The sequence below is a fragment of the Hippopotamus amphibius genome, chromosome 4 (assembly GCF_030028045.1).
Source record: "Hippopotamus amphibius kiboko isolate mHipAmp2 chromosome 4, mHipAmp2.hap2, whole genome shotgun sequence".
NCBI lineage: Eukaryota > Metazoa > Chordata > Mammalia > Artiodactyla > Hippopotamidae > Hippopotamus > Hippopotamus amphibius.
Genome location: NC_080189.1, coordinates 136,506,534 through 136,522,948, shown reverse-complemented (window position 1 = coordinate 136,522,948; position 16,415 = coordinate 136,506,534). Strand labels below are relative to the sequence as shown.

The following is a 16,415-nucleotide window of genomic DNA, read 5'->3' as shown; positions in this document are numbered from 1 at the left end:
AGGCAGCCCTGGCCTCTCAGCTTCTTGTCTTTCTCCCTCCCTGCCCCTTCCTGATATGGACAGACTTCCAGTGGAGAAGCAGGGGAGCTGAATTCGGGGTGACCTTGGATGGCTTTGTGAGGTACCTCACGGTGCGGACAGAGCATGCGCAGGGAGGCAGATGACCTGGGTTCTGGTCCCTCCTGTGGCTACCATGGTGTTCTCACCGAGCCCATATTGTTGAGGTCCTACTATGTGCCCATCAGCAGGAAAACACTAGTGCACAAGACTTGGTACTTGCTACCTGCAGCTGCTGTGAGACAGTCAGCATATGATGGTGAGGACCGTGTGGCGAAGGGTGCTGGCCTACAGGAAGCCATGGTGGGTGGGAAGGGAGGTGGTGGCCCAGGCTGACTGATGGTAACAGCCTGGGCCCAGGGAGCTAGGGCTGGAGGAAGAAGGACTGGGAATTGCCGTGCAGGGTAGACTTGGGTGCGCTGGGCACCCGTGACCTGCCTTCAGGCTGCTCACGGTCAAGTGGGGGAGCACAGAGCTGTGTGCAGGTGGTTACGGAGCAGCTTTATCTGCACTGACAGGAACAGGTGATTACAGGTTACATCACCAGGGAAGAAAAGGCTGATTCAGCTTTTCGGGATGGGGAAGCTGGTGGAGAGACAACAGGGGAGAACTTGCTCAGCTCTGAGGCAGAAGAGATGGGTCAGGAATGCCCAGAGGATGTCTTGCCTTAGGGGGCCTCTTTTTAACTTCCCTGGGGGCTGGTCCCTTTGATCTCCCAAAAGGATCCTATAAGGTGGCTGGGCAGGGATTATCGTACCCATTCTGTGGGTGGCAATAGCGATGTGTTGAAGGACTTGGGAAAGGTCAGCCAGGGGTGTGGCTGAGCAGGAAGCAGAGCCTGGCCTTCCTGCCTGGGTCCCAGGCATTCTTGCAAAACCCAGCCAGGTTCCCTCTGTGGTTCTCTGGCTGAGAGATCCACTCAGAGGGGGCCTTGCCTCACCTGGGTGCCTGGAAAGCCAGGAAGTCCTGTCCTCGGGGAGCTCCGAGCCTGAAGCCCCTCATAGCTTGTTTCCCCCTCTCCCTCCTCTCCATCTTCCTCCACCCTGTGTCCTGGCTTCCTCCCGCCCCGGGAGGCTGCGGAGGAGCCCCTCTGCCCAGGAGGAGGCGGTGGGGCAGCCAGACTAACCTCCTATTTCCGATCGGTCTTCTCTGGCTACCAGGTCCCAGCTGGAGGGCTTCCACGCCAACGGTCACGCCTCCTACCAGACGCTCACCAGCTGCCCCGCTGACAACTACCAGGCGCGTCTGGGCTCCTAAGCTCGCATGATCGGTAAGCAGACCCCGCCCTGGCTCTCAGTGGCTCCCGGCTTCCCAGGCTCAGTTTGGGACTAAGACCCGGCTCCGGGCCAGCGGGTGGACAGCCTGAGCTCGCTCTTCTCAGCTGCGATGGGAGCTGGAGCTTTATCAAGGGGCATAAGGCCCCAGGGGCCCTAGGAGGCTTGCAAAAGAAGAAAGGGTAACACTCATTGTGCAGCATTCTAGGTTCGGCGCAAAGCGGTTTATATGACTGTCTTTTTTTCAGAGCAGCAATTACTGGGCAGGGGTTGGGGCTCTGTTTTAGTGATGGGAAAACTGAGGCTTGGGGAAGCCGAGGAACTTGCACAGGGTCATCCCATCCCACGGGTCAGCGTTGGCACAGGGATCCAAATGCAGGAGTGAGCCTTAGTCTCCCTGACTTGAGGACACACGCTCTGCTTGTTGACAAAGGAGAAAGCGAGGGCGGTGGTCTGGGAGGGGGCTTCTCAGCACCCTCTGCCATCCTGGTCTGTCCTCTATGCCGTGCCCTGCTGCCGACCCCTGTGGTTTGGACTGTGAGCTGGGATGTGTTTGTGGAGCAGGTGGGAGGGAGGGGGTGTCCCATGCCTCTTCTCTGATGTGCCTGGGGTCTGGGGGCCCGAGGGGAAGCTTTACTGTTCCTCTCTCCTTTGCCTCCCTGTCTCCCTGCCCAGGGTTCACTGTAACACCGAACTTGGTGGACTCCAGCCCCACTGGCACCGTGGTGTTCCCCTGGTGCAGTTGTCGTGGGAGCGGAAACGTGGAAGGGGAGTGTGAGAACATCCTGAGGGACTTCACCCAGACCCCCTGCCTCCGTGAGTCCTGCCGCGTCCTCCCCAGCCAGGAGTTCCCCCCTCCTCCCGCCGCTCCTATCCCGGGGGCCCCCGGAGCTCTGCCCAGCACTTCCCTCCTTCCCGGTGTGGTGGCCGTGATGCCTGCAGGGCTTCTCCAGGAGGGGAGTTGCCACTGGAGACCGTGGGTTTTGTGCTCTTGGAGATGCATCCCGGAGCTCTCTCGAGGCCACTGGAGCCCTTGACTCTTTGTCAAGTCAAGGCCGAAGGTTGCTGGTCTGTTATCCTGACAGTTTCAGCCAAGTTCCTTTGGGCACAGCCCTGTGGTGAGGATCTCAGCATCTGTCACTTCTCCGCTTAAGGATCGATTTCCCCTTGGAACTGGAGTTTCCTCAGACTTCTAATCTGAAGACTAGAGAGACAGAAGGGTCAGCCCCACAAGCTCTGTCTGCCTGGTCGTTCTCACTATCCACACACCCCTGGAGATCTCCTCCCCCTTTCCTGCCCTCTGTTCTTCCTTCCATCCATCTGTCCATCCTGCCTTTCTGACAGTACTGGGGGATTAGAGATGGAAGTCACGGTGCTTGTCATTGAGCAGCTCACCTACTGAAAGAGGTGCACCATCAGGGGGTCACGGCCATCACAGTACGGGGGGGCCGTGCTGGGGTGGAGGTTTGCAAGAGGGGTCTGCAGGAGCCCAGGGCGGGGCTGCCTGGGTGAGCCTGGAGGAGGGGGGCTCTGAAGGCTGCGCAGAGGCTGACCCATTAGGGGATCACTGGGCCCTGGTCAACTGAAAGGGTAGGTAGGGCCAGTCTACCCTGGGCAGAGGTGGATTTCAGGAACCACAGAGCACTTAGCCTCACCACACTGCATGCGGCTGCCTGGGGTTATGTGGACAGGTGGAGAGAGTCCTCCTTCTGAGGGGCCTTGCAGACCTGAAGGCATTTGGATCTTAGGGTCCTGCAGGTGGTGGAGGTGGTATGCGGGTTGCTGAAGGAGTACCAGCAGGTGGTGGTGTGGTCAGATCCGATTTCAAAAGGCTCACGCTCTGCTTCTGGGGTGAAGGAGGTGGAGGTAGGGATGTGGTTTTCACAGGTGACCCAATACAGAGTCCGCTAGAGGTTGTTGTCGGTGTTCTTGGGAGAAGAGAGCCCTCACTGGTCCAGAGCAGTGACTAGAGAGGGGGTGGAGTGGGGTGGAGGGGAGAGATGGGTGGAGAGGAGAGATGGGTAGAGAGATCTCTCAGAGGTGGGCTTGGTTGATAGCAACAGGTGGTTAGGGAAATGTCCTGGCTGACGCAGGTTTCTGACTTAGGTGACTTGGGTGGAGAGAGATGGCACTTTCAGGACTGGAAACGCAGGGGGAGGCAGTGTTACAGTGGAGGGAGTGGTGCCTAGTTCAGGTGGCAACATGATGAACTTGAAGCGCACTTGGGACTTGGAGGTGGAGCTTCCTGTAGGCTCTTGGCTTGGGGCAGAGTTTTGTCCAAGAGGTCCCTTTAGTTCCTCCTGAGTGAATTAGTATTGCTGACTGAGTGGGGGTGGGTGAGGCCACCTGGGGAGGGGGACTGCGTCAGGGGGGCCTTCAGAATGTGGTGGTGGGTAAGGAATGGTCTGCGGCACTGAATGCTACAGAGAAGGCGAGCTTGCCGCCCTGGGCACTGCCTGCTCTTCCCTCCCGGCTCCCGATGCCCCAGTTCTCCTCTTCGGTTGTTCTTCATTCTTCATCCAGTACCTTTCCTTTTTTCAGGTTTCTCCTTTTCAGCTTCCCTCCGACTCTCTTCTTCTCTTGGTATGAGACCTTGGTAGGTATCTGAAAGGGAGCTTCAGCCGAATTAGTCTAGACCAGTTCCGCCCTGCCCCCAGCTCTGGGCTGTCACAGGGAAGGTCAAGTTTGGGATGCAGGGGCAGAGTGATGGAGGGGCCCCTGATTTCTCTGTGTCTCCCTGCTCTCTTACCCCACAGGAAACGCCATCCAGGCCTTTGGCAATGGCACAGATGTGAACCTGTCCCCTAAAAACCCCTCATTCCAGGCCACGCAGGCCCCTCGGGTAGAGAAGATGCCTTCTTTGCCAGATGACCTCAGGGACAGCACCAGCCAGGGGCCCAGTGTCATCACCACCTGCACGTCTGTCCAGGTAGGGGGATGCTGCTCTGCCGCTGGGGCGATGGAGCCGGGGCAGGCCAAGGACTTAGAGTATCTGATGCCAGAGGCGGGGTGGGACATGACAGGCTGGGGACCAGGGACGGGGAATACAAGTTCCTCCCTGTGGACCCGGACCCGCGAGGCAGGAAGAGCTGATGAGGGCTAGCTTCCTGTGATTCATTCCCTAGGCATCACCTTGCAAGTGTCAGACACCTGCTCTGTCACAGGGTTGCACTAGGTATCTTGGGGATCCCAGAGAAATGGACTGGTTACCCTTTGTTAATCATCTACTGATTACGAAGTACCGCACTATTAGACTCTGCCTGTTTCAATGAATTTTCACACCATGAGCTGTTGAGATTCTTGTTTTATACATAGGACATTAGCCCAGGGGTTTTAGGTGACATACCCGAGGTCACACAGCTGGTCAGTGGTGGGATAATATTTGAAACCTACATCTGACTCCAAAACCCATGATGTTCATTTGTTTGTCTGTCCATCCATCCATCTATCCATCCAATGTGTAGTATGCGTGCATTGTGTTGGAGCTCTTAGGCCAGATGCTAGGGAGACACTGGTGAATGACGTGGATGCAGTCCTGTGTTTTGTGGTCCTTGTGGTCTTGTTGAGGGTCAAACAGCTCAACAAGCACCAGACATGGGCTGAGGTCAATGCCACAAGAGGGGACCACATGGGTGGCACTGTGGAGACACATCCCAGGGCTCCCCACGCAGCCTTTCTCTCTGCTGAGCTACCCTTATGCTGTCACGCCATTTGCTACAGTAGAATCTTTGCTTAGAATGTTGGTTCTAGTCAAACCCGCTGCCCTCTACCCAGACACTCATACACACCCTCTCACACACGCTTTCTCACACACACTTATATACACTTATATACACACTCACTCCCTAGAACAAAGAGTTTAAAAGAGGACCACGTGCAGAATATCAGGGAAAACAGAAGGGGGGGGCAGTGAGGGTGTGGCTGGTGGGGCACGGGGTGTTTCAGGCAGGAGTTGGGGCTGGGATTGCCAAGGAGGGGGTGGGGTCTGGAAGCCAGCCAGTGGGGGTGCAGCATGAGCATAGCTGTAGGGGCAGGGAGAACAGGCCTGGCCACCTGGGGCAATGAAGATACCAGTCTGAGTGAGGCAGGCTTGTGGGATCAGCAGTGGCCACTCACTGTGAAGTTTCAGTCTTGCAAGATGAGGAAGTCCTGGAGAGCTGGTTACAGTGATGTGACTGAAGTTGACAGTATTGTACTGTGTAGTTGAAATTGGCTGAGACCTTACATATAGACCTTCGGTGCTCTCAGTGCACCAAAAAAAAAAAAAAGCAAAAAAAGAAGATGGTAGGGTATGAAGTGGTGGATGTGTTGATTGACTCGTAGGGAATATTTCACAATATTTATATATATTGGATGGTGCACTTTAAATATGTGCACTCTTTTATTTGGCCGTGCCCCTTGGCTTGCAGGATCTTAATTCCCTGAGCAGGCATCGAACCCAGGCAACTGCGGAGGAAGCACAGAATCCTAACCACTGGAGAGCCAGGGAATTCCCAAATATGTATACAATTTTTGATGGTCAATATTACCTCAGTACAGCCAGAGATAAAGAGCAGTGGGCTTCTGGAGTGCGGGGATGAGACCGGAGCAGGGATGGGGCCTGCCACAGGCATCCGGGTCCCCCTGGGAACCCCTCGTTGGTGCCCATCCTGGTTGGGAAGCCCACTCCCCCTTCCTGTTCTGGTGGGCACCCTGTGCTCTGACATCTGACCTCCAGGTGCCCTCAGGTCAGGTCCAGCATGGGTCCTTCCATGCCCCGCTCCCCTCCGTTTTGCCGCCCCTCCTGATTGGGGCTGAGGTGCCCGTGTCACCCTTGGGCAGCTCCTAATTACACTGCACATGCTTCAGCGGCTGCTGGCAGGGCTTGGGGGCCGCTCCACAGACGGTCACCAGCACAGTTTCATGCTAGCGTGGCGGAAAGCTCAGCTGGTCAGGGCTTTGCCCCCTGTCGGGTGACCAGGCTCTGGCCTGGTCCCTCCAGGCACTGCCAGCCTTCCTCCCCAGCCCCTTGGGGTCGGCTCGCCAGGGAGATGCCCAGTTAGCAGAGGCTGTGGACCCTTCCTAAGACTCACCAAGTCACCGCGGGTGTGCCGAAGTTCAAAGCCATGGCCTCATGTCCACTGCAGCACCTTCAGTGCCTGATGACCTGACTCCCCTTCTCCCCTCCGTTTCCCTCCAGTGGTTTGCTAAGCTGTTGCCTGGTTTCTTTCAGCCCCAGCCTGGTTTTCTGCAGACTCATTGGGGGCTTGTCTTGCCCTTGGTTTGATTCAAATGGGGTGAACGCGTGATCTGGATAAGAGGTGATGTATGTGAGGAACCTGACGTACATGATAGGTGTTTTGAATCCTGGAGTGGGGGCTGTCTGGCAGGGGCTCCCCCAGGCCTGGCCCCAGTGTCCGTCCACTCGGGTCTATTGAGCAAGTCACTGTGGGCGGGAGAGCAGGGGTGGCCCTCCCAGGAGGAATGGAAGAGAAGCAGACCCTCAGAGGAACCCACTCACCATCACCCCCGTGCCCCAGTTCTTTCTCATAGAAACTGAAATGGAAGTGTCTCGGATTCTGTTTTCATTACAGTCTTTCAAATGAGCCCCTACTACCCTGTGCCGGGGCTGGGAGTGCAGCGGGAGGAAGCCGGCATCCCTGCCCTCAGCTTGGCTGGAGGCCGGGGTGCGTGGTCTGTCCCTCCCCAGCCCGTGCCCTCCCTCAGCTCTGCTACTTTGGAAGGGCTTTGTGGTGGCCGTTGTGGGGCCCTTGGGAATGACAGCAACCTATGGCTGCAGGAGGGGGTCTCTGCGTGAGGGCAGAGATGTGAGCTGAGCCAGGGAGGGAGGGAGGGGAGGGCCGCACATCCCAGACACCCCTGGAGAGAGAGGCAAGCTCACCTACCCCTATCTTCCTTCTCACCCACAGGTGGACCCTGGGGGAAGCCTTAGGGGCCCCCTTCTCCGACCCAGAGATGGCAGCTAGTTAGGGACCCCACACGAGTGATTGGATGTTAGGATCAAAGGGCTGTCTGAGAGCTCCTTCCCAAACCCCAAAGGATGAAGCCCAGTGAGGACAGTGACTTGTCCCCATCCCCCGGCTCCCGAATAGTTTTCTTCTGGTGGCACTGTGGTGCCTCCCCCGAATCTGCTCCCCCAAAGGACTTGCCCACAGTGGGGCAGGGTCTGGGATTGGAGGAACTCTTGTCCCCATCAAGGGGCTGCTGGGCAGAAATGTGGGTGTCTTAGGTACCAGAGAGGAGCCGGGAGCTGGGCAGACCGTGAGCTGGCCCTGTGTCTGGAGTCCTTGATGCTGGACCTAGAATCTGGCACTCATATGCTTCCACTCCTGGCTGTGGTCCCCTCTCTGGGTGGCCCTGGCAGCCTGAGCCTCTCAGGAACCTGCAGAACATGTCAGGATCTGCAGAACAGTATCTCCTGTCCTTGCTATACCTGTGATTAGACTCACACACACACACACCCACCCACCCACCACCCCCTTGTGTGAATTGCCTCCCTGCTTCCCAATGGTCTCTAGAGCAGGCAGTCTACAAGAGGCTGTCCATCTTGGGCCATATCCAAGGCCCTTTGTTTCGGAAGCCCATCGGGCACCCCTGGTGCAGGCCCGAGGGCCAGGCTGAGCAAGATGTTGGCCCTTGTACTTGTCAGTTCCTCTGGGCGAAGGGCATCTCCTTGCCCTCTCCTCTGGCTCTCTGCCTTTGAATCCTACTTGGATGTCACCTCTTGGTCTTCTGACTCTGCTCTGGCAGTGGAAGTGCAGGACTCAGGGACCAGGTGAACCCTGCTGCTGGGCCTGGGAGAACAGGGAGAATTGAGGACTCGGAGATACAAAGCCATGGGATTGGGAGACATGGACAAGGAGGGAGCAGAGTCAGGACAGCACAGAGCAGCTGGGGAGGGGGTCTGCTGGCTGAACTGGCCTGCTGACTGGATAAATCAAGTTTTACTGAAATGTGGTGACACCCAGTTGTCATGTATTGTCCACGTGCTGCAGGCAGAGTGGGACAGACAATAACCACAGAACCTAAAATCATTACTTTCTTACCCTTGACTGAAAACATTTGCCTCCCCTTGACCTAGAGGAACACAGGCCCTGGGTTTGTGGAGAACACAGGGTTCTGACCCTGGAAGGAAGGAGGGGGTGGGAGTCAAACCTGATTTGCAGGTTGAACTGGTGAGTGTGGAGAGGCTGCTGAAGGGATGTCAGTGATGAGGCCTGTGATTTGGGAAGAGAATCTGACAGCAGGTGGAGATTGGTTGTTGCGAGAGAGCGACGGGGGGCCTGTTAGGAGGTCTTTGAGATAGGCAGTGATGCTCATGGTCATCAGAGGTGAGAAGGAGGGGTTGTCCTGGGGCGTGGCAGGGAATTGAGGAGGAGGGAGAGGTGTGAGTTGCTGGGGGTGGGCGTGTGCAGGAGGGAGGCGGCCAAGTCCACTGAGATTTGGGGGTGGGTCTGGGAACAGAGCGGGGGACACAGGAGAGGGCCGACCAGGACCAACCAGAGGTTTTCCCATAGAGACAACACTGGAACTGGTCGCTGGCACCTGGGCCAGGCTGGCAAAGCTCTAGGACTGCCAGAGCCGGCTTTGGGAGTGCAGACGGAGGTGGCAAGGAAGAGGAGGAAGATGTTCATTTCTTTCCAATTTCCTGGGCCAAGGGCCCCTCTGGAAGACATTTCTAGAAGGATGAACCTTGTCTTTGCTGCCTTCCTCCCTCCCTCCCTGCCACCGAGATAATCGGGTGAGATTAATCAGGTGAGATGGGCATCAAGGGTGGCCTTGGTGGGGTGTGGCCTCAGAGAATGACGTGCAGTGTGGGGGCTTGGGGAGGATGCAGCCTCTTCCCCCTCCCATTTGCCGAACTGGGGCAGGGCTGACTGTGTGCCTGTTCATGTTTCTCCTCAGGGTGTGAGCAGGGCTCTGACCCATTCATCTTGGGAACCCCCTGTGGGGAGCAGTGGGGAAAGTTAATAGTGAGGGAGGCAGTGAATTTGAGCCTAAGGCTTGGGCATGAGGTAGTGGAAACTCTTTCTCTGCATCTCCGCCATCAGCCACTTTCAGAAAATGTCGGCTGACTGGCAACCACCTGCACTGTTCTGTGTGCCCAGGCCCGGGGGAGGGGTCTTGGGCTTGCCATTGGGGGAGGTCACTGCAGCCTTCACTCCTTCACCGTCTGCTCTGTTTTCTGGAAGTCACATGCAGGGGCCTGCTGGCGCCCAGACTTCTCCCTGACTTTGCTTGCTGAGGTGTTGGGGTAGATCCTGGGTAGCCCCAGGCTACCAGCTGACACAGGTCTCACCCTGCAGCCCCAGTGCTGGGAGTTTGCTGGGTGCACACTCTGCTTGGCTGAGTGCCACGCTTGGGAATTGAGGGGCGTTTATACTTGTCTGGAGCTTTGCTGCGCTGTATACATGGTCTTGTGCATCTCACAGGGGGTCAGTGAGGCTCCCTTGACACTTGCCATTTAATAGACGACGCAACTGAGGTGCCAGGAGGGAAAGGGATTGCCCCGGGGTCTGTGGCTGAACCAAGACTGGAGCCCTGGGCTCTGGCCTCTGGGGCCCTTCCTTCCTTGGATCAGGGGGTTGTAACACGGGGATGGACACCAAGGATTAGGACCCTTCAGTCTAAAGAGGAAAGGCTGGGATGGGTCTCTGAGGACAAAATCTATCAGCACTTGAAGGAAGTACTGAAGACAGCAGGAGGAAGCCCAGTGCGTCACCTGCCACTCAGCACGTGTTCAGTGTGTGGCAGGTCAGCCCTGGAGCCTGCGGGATGGAAATGCCATTGGTTCAGAAGGGCTTGGGAAGTGCTGTGGGGGAGGGGTCTAAGGTGGGTCACTAAAGGGATGGGTCCTGTCTTGATCTTCCCTGTGGCTCTGTCAAGACCACACACTGGGTCGGACTCCTTTGGCCCTGGCCCTGGGAGGTAGCAGCCCTCTCTCACGATAATATGGGTCAGAGAATGGGATGAAGGGGTCCTTTCCTGTTCCTTCTCCTCCCCCTCTCCTTCTTCCCTTCCCCCTCCGCTCCCTCCCCTCCCCCTCTTCCCTACCTGGTGCTCCTGTCTCCTTTAGGTGCTGTCTTTCCCTTTTTTTCTCTGCTTCTTCTTTCCTCTCATTTCCTCTTACTTCTATGCCTTTCCTCCTTCTCCTCTTCCTCCTCCTTTATATCAACACCTACTCCTGTCTCTTCCCTGTTAAGAGGAGCCTGTCAGGTCCCACCCACTCTGAGGAGCAAGCGCAGCTAAGAGGCCAGGCAGCCCCAGAGTTGAGCACTCAGATCCCAGCTCCTCCCCAGGGCTCCTCTCCGTGCGGTTGACCGGGCTGAGCTGGGTCCGAGTCTGTGTCCAGGCCCCTGGGTTCCCTGCGAGCAGGCATCCTGTCACAGAAGGTTGTATGGTCAGGCCTAGAGGTCATCTAGTTTAGTTATTTTCTCAAACATTATTTATTTTTAAGCCATAGACTATTTAAAAACATGATTTTGTATATAACTCCAACCTATGAAACAAGTCACAGTGGCGCTTCTTGGTTGAAGTGGGGGTGAGGACCTGGATCCCCAGCTGGCCGCCTGTGACCCCATGCAGCTCCGTATTTAGTGAGCACTCTGGGGAGGGGCGTTTGGAAGAAGAAGGGACGGTAGAGGAGAAGAGACACAGCTGCCCTACCTGGAGCAGTTACAGCCAGAAAGGATGCCAGGAAGTATAGGTGCTGGGCCACTTGGCACAGACCCTGACAGGCCCCAGGCTGTCATAGGTGGGGGCCTAGCAGGGGCTGGGAGTCTCTTAGGGAGGTGACTGAGTGAGGATGGGGGGTGCCATCAGGCGGGAGCCAATGGTGACAGCACAGCCTGAGGCGGGGCGGGCAGGCACCATTAGGCAGTGACTTCCCACAGGCCTGTTGTGGTTGGAGCTGCACTTGGCCCTGGGCAGTGGCATCCAGTCCTCGGGTCCTGAAGGGCCTCTGAGCAGACACCCTTCTACAGGGCCGCAGGTTGGTGGCTTGGCCGGGATAGATCTTGGCACCCAGAGTCACTGGCGCTTAAACAAGAGCCTCCTGGGTCGGGTCCTGGTCCCACCTCGCTGCACTCATCGTCACCATGGGCACATCCACCCTCAGCAGTGACTCTGCTCTTGGCTGGGGTCTTTGTGTGACAGCTGGGGCCTTGTTTAGCTGACCAGGTGCCCCGGGTGGTAGATTGCCTGTGATGTTCAAGGCATTATTAATACTTCTGGCCAAGAGCAGTGATTGGGGCATAATTTCTTGGGCTTCCCAGTGGCTTCTGGTGGCCAGAACCATCGAAGCCGGGAAAGAAACATCACATCCCCCAGCTGGTTCCCGGGGGTCACTGTTACGATGGTGACAATGAAAGGCTGCTCTTCATGCACACCCTCTGGTCCTCGTCCAGGTGGCTGTGCCAGGGGCATAAAACCCTGGAGTCCTCACCAAGCCAGCTTTCCTTCCTCAGTCCTCACCTGGACCACAGAGCTCCCAGGTGCCACACACTCTTTAGGATGGAACGTCCAACACCTGGCAGCATGGCCAGAAGTCCGCCTAACCTGCCCCAGTGGCAGACATCACTAATCAATCACAGCTCTCTTCCCTGTGAGCCCCATGAGGGCTCATGATCTTTCTGGAGCTGGCACTGGGAGGCAGTTCTGATCTGTGGCATTCATTCATTCATTCATTCATTCAGGCACATGTTAATGAATGATGGTTAACAAGTGATAACTGAGTAACACGTTTATTGAGGTGCTGTTACACAAGGAAAGAAGGCATGTTCCCTGTCTCATCAGTACAAAGTCCTCTGCCTTTTCATTTTCTCTATCTTTCTGTGGCTGTGGTTTTTGTTCCACAAGCTGCAGGATTAAAGTTCTTCTTGATACTGCTGTCTGCCTTCTGGTGGGTGAGGCTATCTAAGAGGCTTGTGTGCACGCTTCCTGATGGGAGGGACTGGTGGTGGGTAGGGCTGGGTGTTGCTCTGGAGGGCAGAGCTCAGTAAAACTTAAATCTGCTTGTCTGCCGATGCCTGTGGCTGATTTCCCACTCTTTTGGCAGTTTGGACTGAGGCTAACCAGCACTGGAGCTTACAAGCTCTTTGGCAGGGCTAATGGTGGACTCCGGGAGGGCTCACGCCAATGAGTACTTCCCAAAACCCCTGCTGCTGGCATCCCCATGCCTCTGGTGAGCCACAGCCATCCCCCACCTCTTCAGGTGACCCTCCAACACCCAGGTAGGTCTGGTTCAGTCTCCTGTGGGGTCACTGCTCCTTCCCCCTGGGTCCTGGTGTGCACACTACTTTTTGTGTGTGCCCTCCTAGAGTGGAGTCTCTCTTTCTCCCAATTCTGTGGAAGTCCTGCAATCCAGTTTCACTGGGCTTCAAAGTCTGGTTCTCTGGGGATTCCTCTTCCCATTGCTGGACCTCCAGGTTGGGAAGCCTGACATGGGGCTCAGAACCTGCACTCCAGTGGCTGGACTTCTGTGGTATAACTGTTCTCCAGTTTGTGAGTTGCCCACCCAGTGCTTATGGGTTTTGATTTTATCACAATTCCACCCCTCCTACCATCTCATTGTGGCTTCTCCTTTGTCTCTGGATGTGGGGTGTTGGAGGATTCTTTCTTTCTTTTTCTTTCTTTCATGACAGAAGAGGATTCTTCTTTCTTTCATGAGAGAGGAGGATTCTTTCTTTTCTTTCTTTCTTTCTTCAGAGGAATCTTTATTTCAGAGAAGGATTCTTTCTTTCTTTCTCTCTTTCTGGGGTGAATCTTCCTGAGATGTTTCATCAGTTATGTCTCCCAATGTAGAAATGTGACTGGTGCATCACTTTGATCAGGCAGTCAAGGCGTCTTATAATCTGTCCCCCAATAATTGCCTCTGACCTCTGTTCACACCTCTGCCCCATCTTATCCCTGCCTCTTCTACATTTCCAGCCAGCTATGACCTAAACCCTCCTCTCTGGGCCTGGTTTAAATGCCCACCTGCCCCAGCTTCCACCCTTTCTCTGCTACCTGTGCACAGACCACTTGCCTATCTCACTGATGCATTTGCTGTTATCTGTCTCCCCACTGAAATCCATGAGGATGATGGTCACACTGATCCTGGAATAGACCCTGGCATATAGTGGGTGTTTTGAAAACACTGAAAACATGAGTCCAAGAGGAAAAATTCAGCTCAAGGATTGGCAGGCAGTGTCTACAGTAGGCTTTTGCCAACATTTCCTGCCTCATTTTTTCCACCCCTGAAGGGCAGAGGGGTAACTGGTACCTAGTGATGGAGCAGTATGAGTAAGGGGCCAAGGGATGTTGCCCTACTCCCAAGTGGGCTGCTGGGAAGAGCGTGGTGCATTTGCGCAGAGACAGGGCAGTGGTAGGGGTGAAGAAAATCAGTAACTTGATCCATGGGGGTACCCAGAATCTGTCTGGGTGGGAATGTCCTGTCCTTGCTCAGAGAGACCACTTAAAGCTGAGCCCAGTTTTAAGAGTCTTCATGGGATAAAGGATGTTGATGCCTCAGGACTGGACAGATTCACCAAGGAAGTTGGTATAGATGCAGAAGTGAACCCTGGAGCACCAGGGTGAAGAGGGAGCTAAGGAGGAGTCAGGGAGGGAGCCACTGGTGCAGTGGGAGGGCAGCCCAGGAGAGTGGGGGTGGGGACACCCACTCTGGATGCTGCCAGGGGTAACAACTCAGGGCCAACCAATAGTATGGCACTGTGATAACTTTTGGCATGTTTGCAGCTAAGGCTACCCCTGGAAGCTGAACCTCTGGAATTGCCATTCCCCCTGTGAATGGGTCCGGTGGTCCACCTTCAGCGCATTGTGCCAGGAACACAGAGTGGCCGACAGCAAGCACAGTCTCCATGGGAGCTTCTTTCCTCTTATGAGGGCAAGCCTGGGCCCTTCAGGTGGTGCCCACAAGGCATGTGTGCTCACCTTGCCCTGTGGTCAACATCTTGCATCCTCCCACCTGTGGCCCTGGCTTGTGAGTCTGTGTCCTCATGGCTGGCTGACCCTTCCCTTGGTTCCAGGATCAGGGAATGTGGGATCAATCATCAGGCCTTCCTGAGGTCTCAGGCTGCAGGGGGGGGAGGAAGTGACCCCTGCCTTGTGAGTGGATGAACCCCTGGAGTTAGCCCCTCTGCACACTCACCTGCATCCTTGCTGGTCTCCAGGTTCCAGCCATGCCAAGCCTTAGAGTACACCTTGAAGAGGCAGAAATGGAACGCTCAGTTCCTGGACCATCCCCTTGGACCCCCAGAACCCAGGCCTGTGTGAGTGATGCTCCTACTGTGACCCACCCTGCATCTGCACTTCATGGTCCCCTGTGCTGTGGTGATGCTGAGTCCAGAGCCACACCCGCCCCTCACCATCAGCAGCCAGGTACTAGGCATGAGTTCCCACAGATGCCCTTGTTCTGGGGAGACTTTGTTCACATCACCCTGCACTTACCTCTGGAGGTGCCCGTGTCACCATTAGGAGCAGAGTGCCTTGTGGGCTTGAGGAACCAAGGCTGGAGGGCAGAGAGGAAATTGACCTGGCACCTGGCTTCCCTGGTGCCCTGAGTGGGACACTGGTTTCCTCACCCGACACAGGGGGGTGTGACATGATGGTCACCAGCTGAGCCCTGCCTAACTTACTCATCAGGCTGGTGGTCATCCCTGCCCTCAGGTCTCTGCCCTAATCCAGGACTTGGCCCTGTTACCTCCTGGCTGGATTCACAATGCCCAGCTGCTCCGATCCCCATCAGATACCAGAGAGTCCTTCCTGGGGACCCCTCACTAACTTGCCTCTTCTGTGGACCTCTCAGCAGTGATCATGATTATTCACTGTTGGTTTTCCTTACTGGGAATCTGATGGTGGCTGTTTTACAGGAAGACACTCTTAACTATGTGAGACCTAGTATCACACACAAGACATCTGGGCAGAGTGCCCTAGTCAGACCCTGTGTGGCCAGGGAAGGTTGGGCTAAAGGCAAAGATGGCTCAAGGCAGTTATGGGTGTGTTGGAGGAAGAAGGTGGCTGGCTAGAGAATGAGAAATATGAAAGAGCCAAAGCAGTGGCCCTGAGGGGCAAGGCTGCTGCCAAGTGGCCAAAGGTGTGCCAGGCAGAGAATGGTGAGTTAGGCCAGGAATCTTGCTCCAGGAAAAAAAAAAACAGGTTGATGGTAGCTATGTTTTAATAGCTGCTATAGAGCAAAATGGTACAGTAGGCAGCTCCAAAACCCCCTTCCTCCACATAAACTATTAAAAAGAAAAATGAAAACAAAAACAAAATCACAAGTAGAGGCTACCAGGACCAACTGTCAGAAATCTAGAAAACAGTTATGTTTACAGCAACCAAGCAAATGCTGAGTCAAGAAAAAGGCAACTTAAAAAGGAAGGCTTTACAGACAATCCCTGGTTCAGTAGTATATCAGACGTGAGCAGCCTGTGTTCCCGATGTGGGGCCTGGTCCCTGGTTCCAGAGGGAGCAGAGAAGAACTTATTCAAATGTTATTTGTTCTTATCTGTGTGGGATTGGATAAAGAATCAATGCAAAGTGTTTGTCTCTGTGTTGCCTAAGTTACAACTTCCTCAGCAGAAAAGTGGTGGGCTCAAAAACATTGAAAGGTGAACTAAAATCCCACAGCTACTTGGGACATCACTTAACAGTAGAGCTGACCTCCGAAAGACTAGGAGGGAAAGTTGGAGAAATGAGGGCATTCATAAGCACTCGTATGTCAGGGAATTTAGAAAGCCACGTACATGCCCAGGATAGGATGTATACTCAGAAAAGACCTCTGAAGATTGTAGCATCACGTGTAGCTGATCTCCAAGATCAGTGAAAGTAGGAAGCCACGGCAGAGTAATAAATAGTGTTTGTTTCCCAGCAGATCCAACGCACAACGGCTGGGAGAGGTATATTATCTTTATTTTACTGTTAGTGTTCAAGGAGCACTTCATCCAAACAGTAGCTAAACACAAGCTAAAGAAACAGAAACCTTGGGGACCACATGTGACAAGGAATGCAGTCTTTGCAAAAGTGGTTTGAAAGGTAAGTAAAAGAACAGATGACTGTAGCCTCCAACGATTCAGAGTAGCAAACCTT

The 16,415-nt window shown here is 55.1% G+C and overlaps 1 pseudogene; it reads left to right on the top strand.

The window, feature by feature from the left end:
• LOC130851951 (GDNF family receptor alpha-2-like) overlaps positions 1–16,415 on the top strand; it is a 161,981-nt pseudogene that overhangs the window by 56,530 nt on the left and 89,036 nt on the right.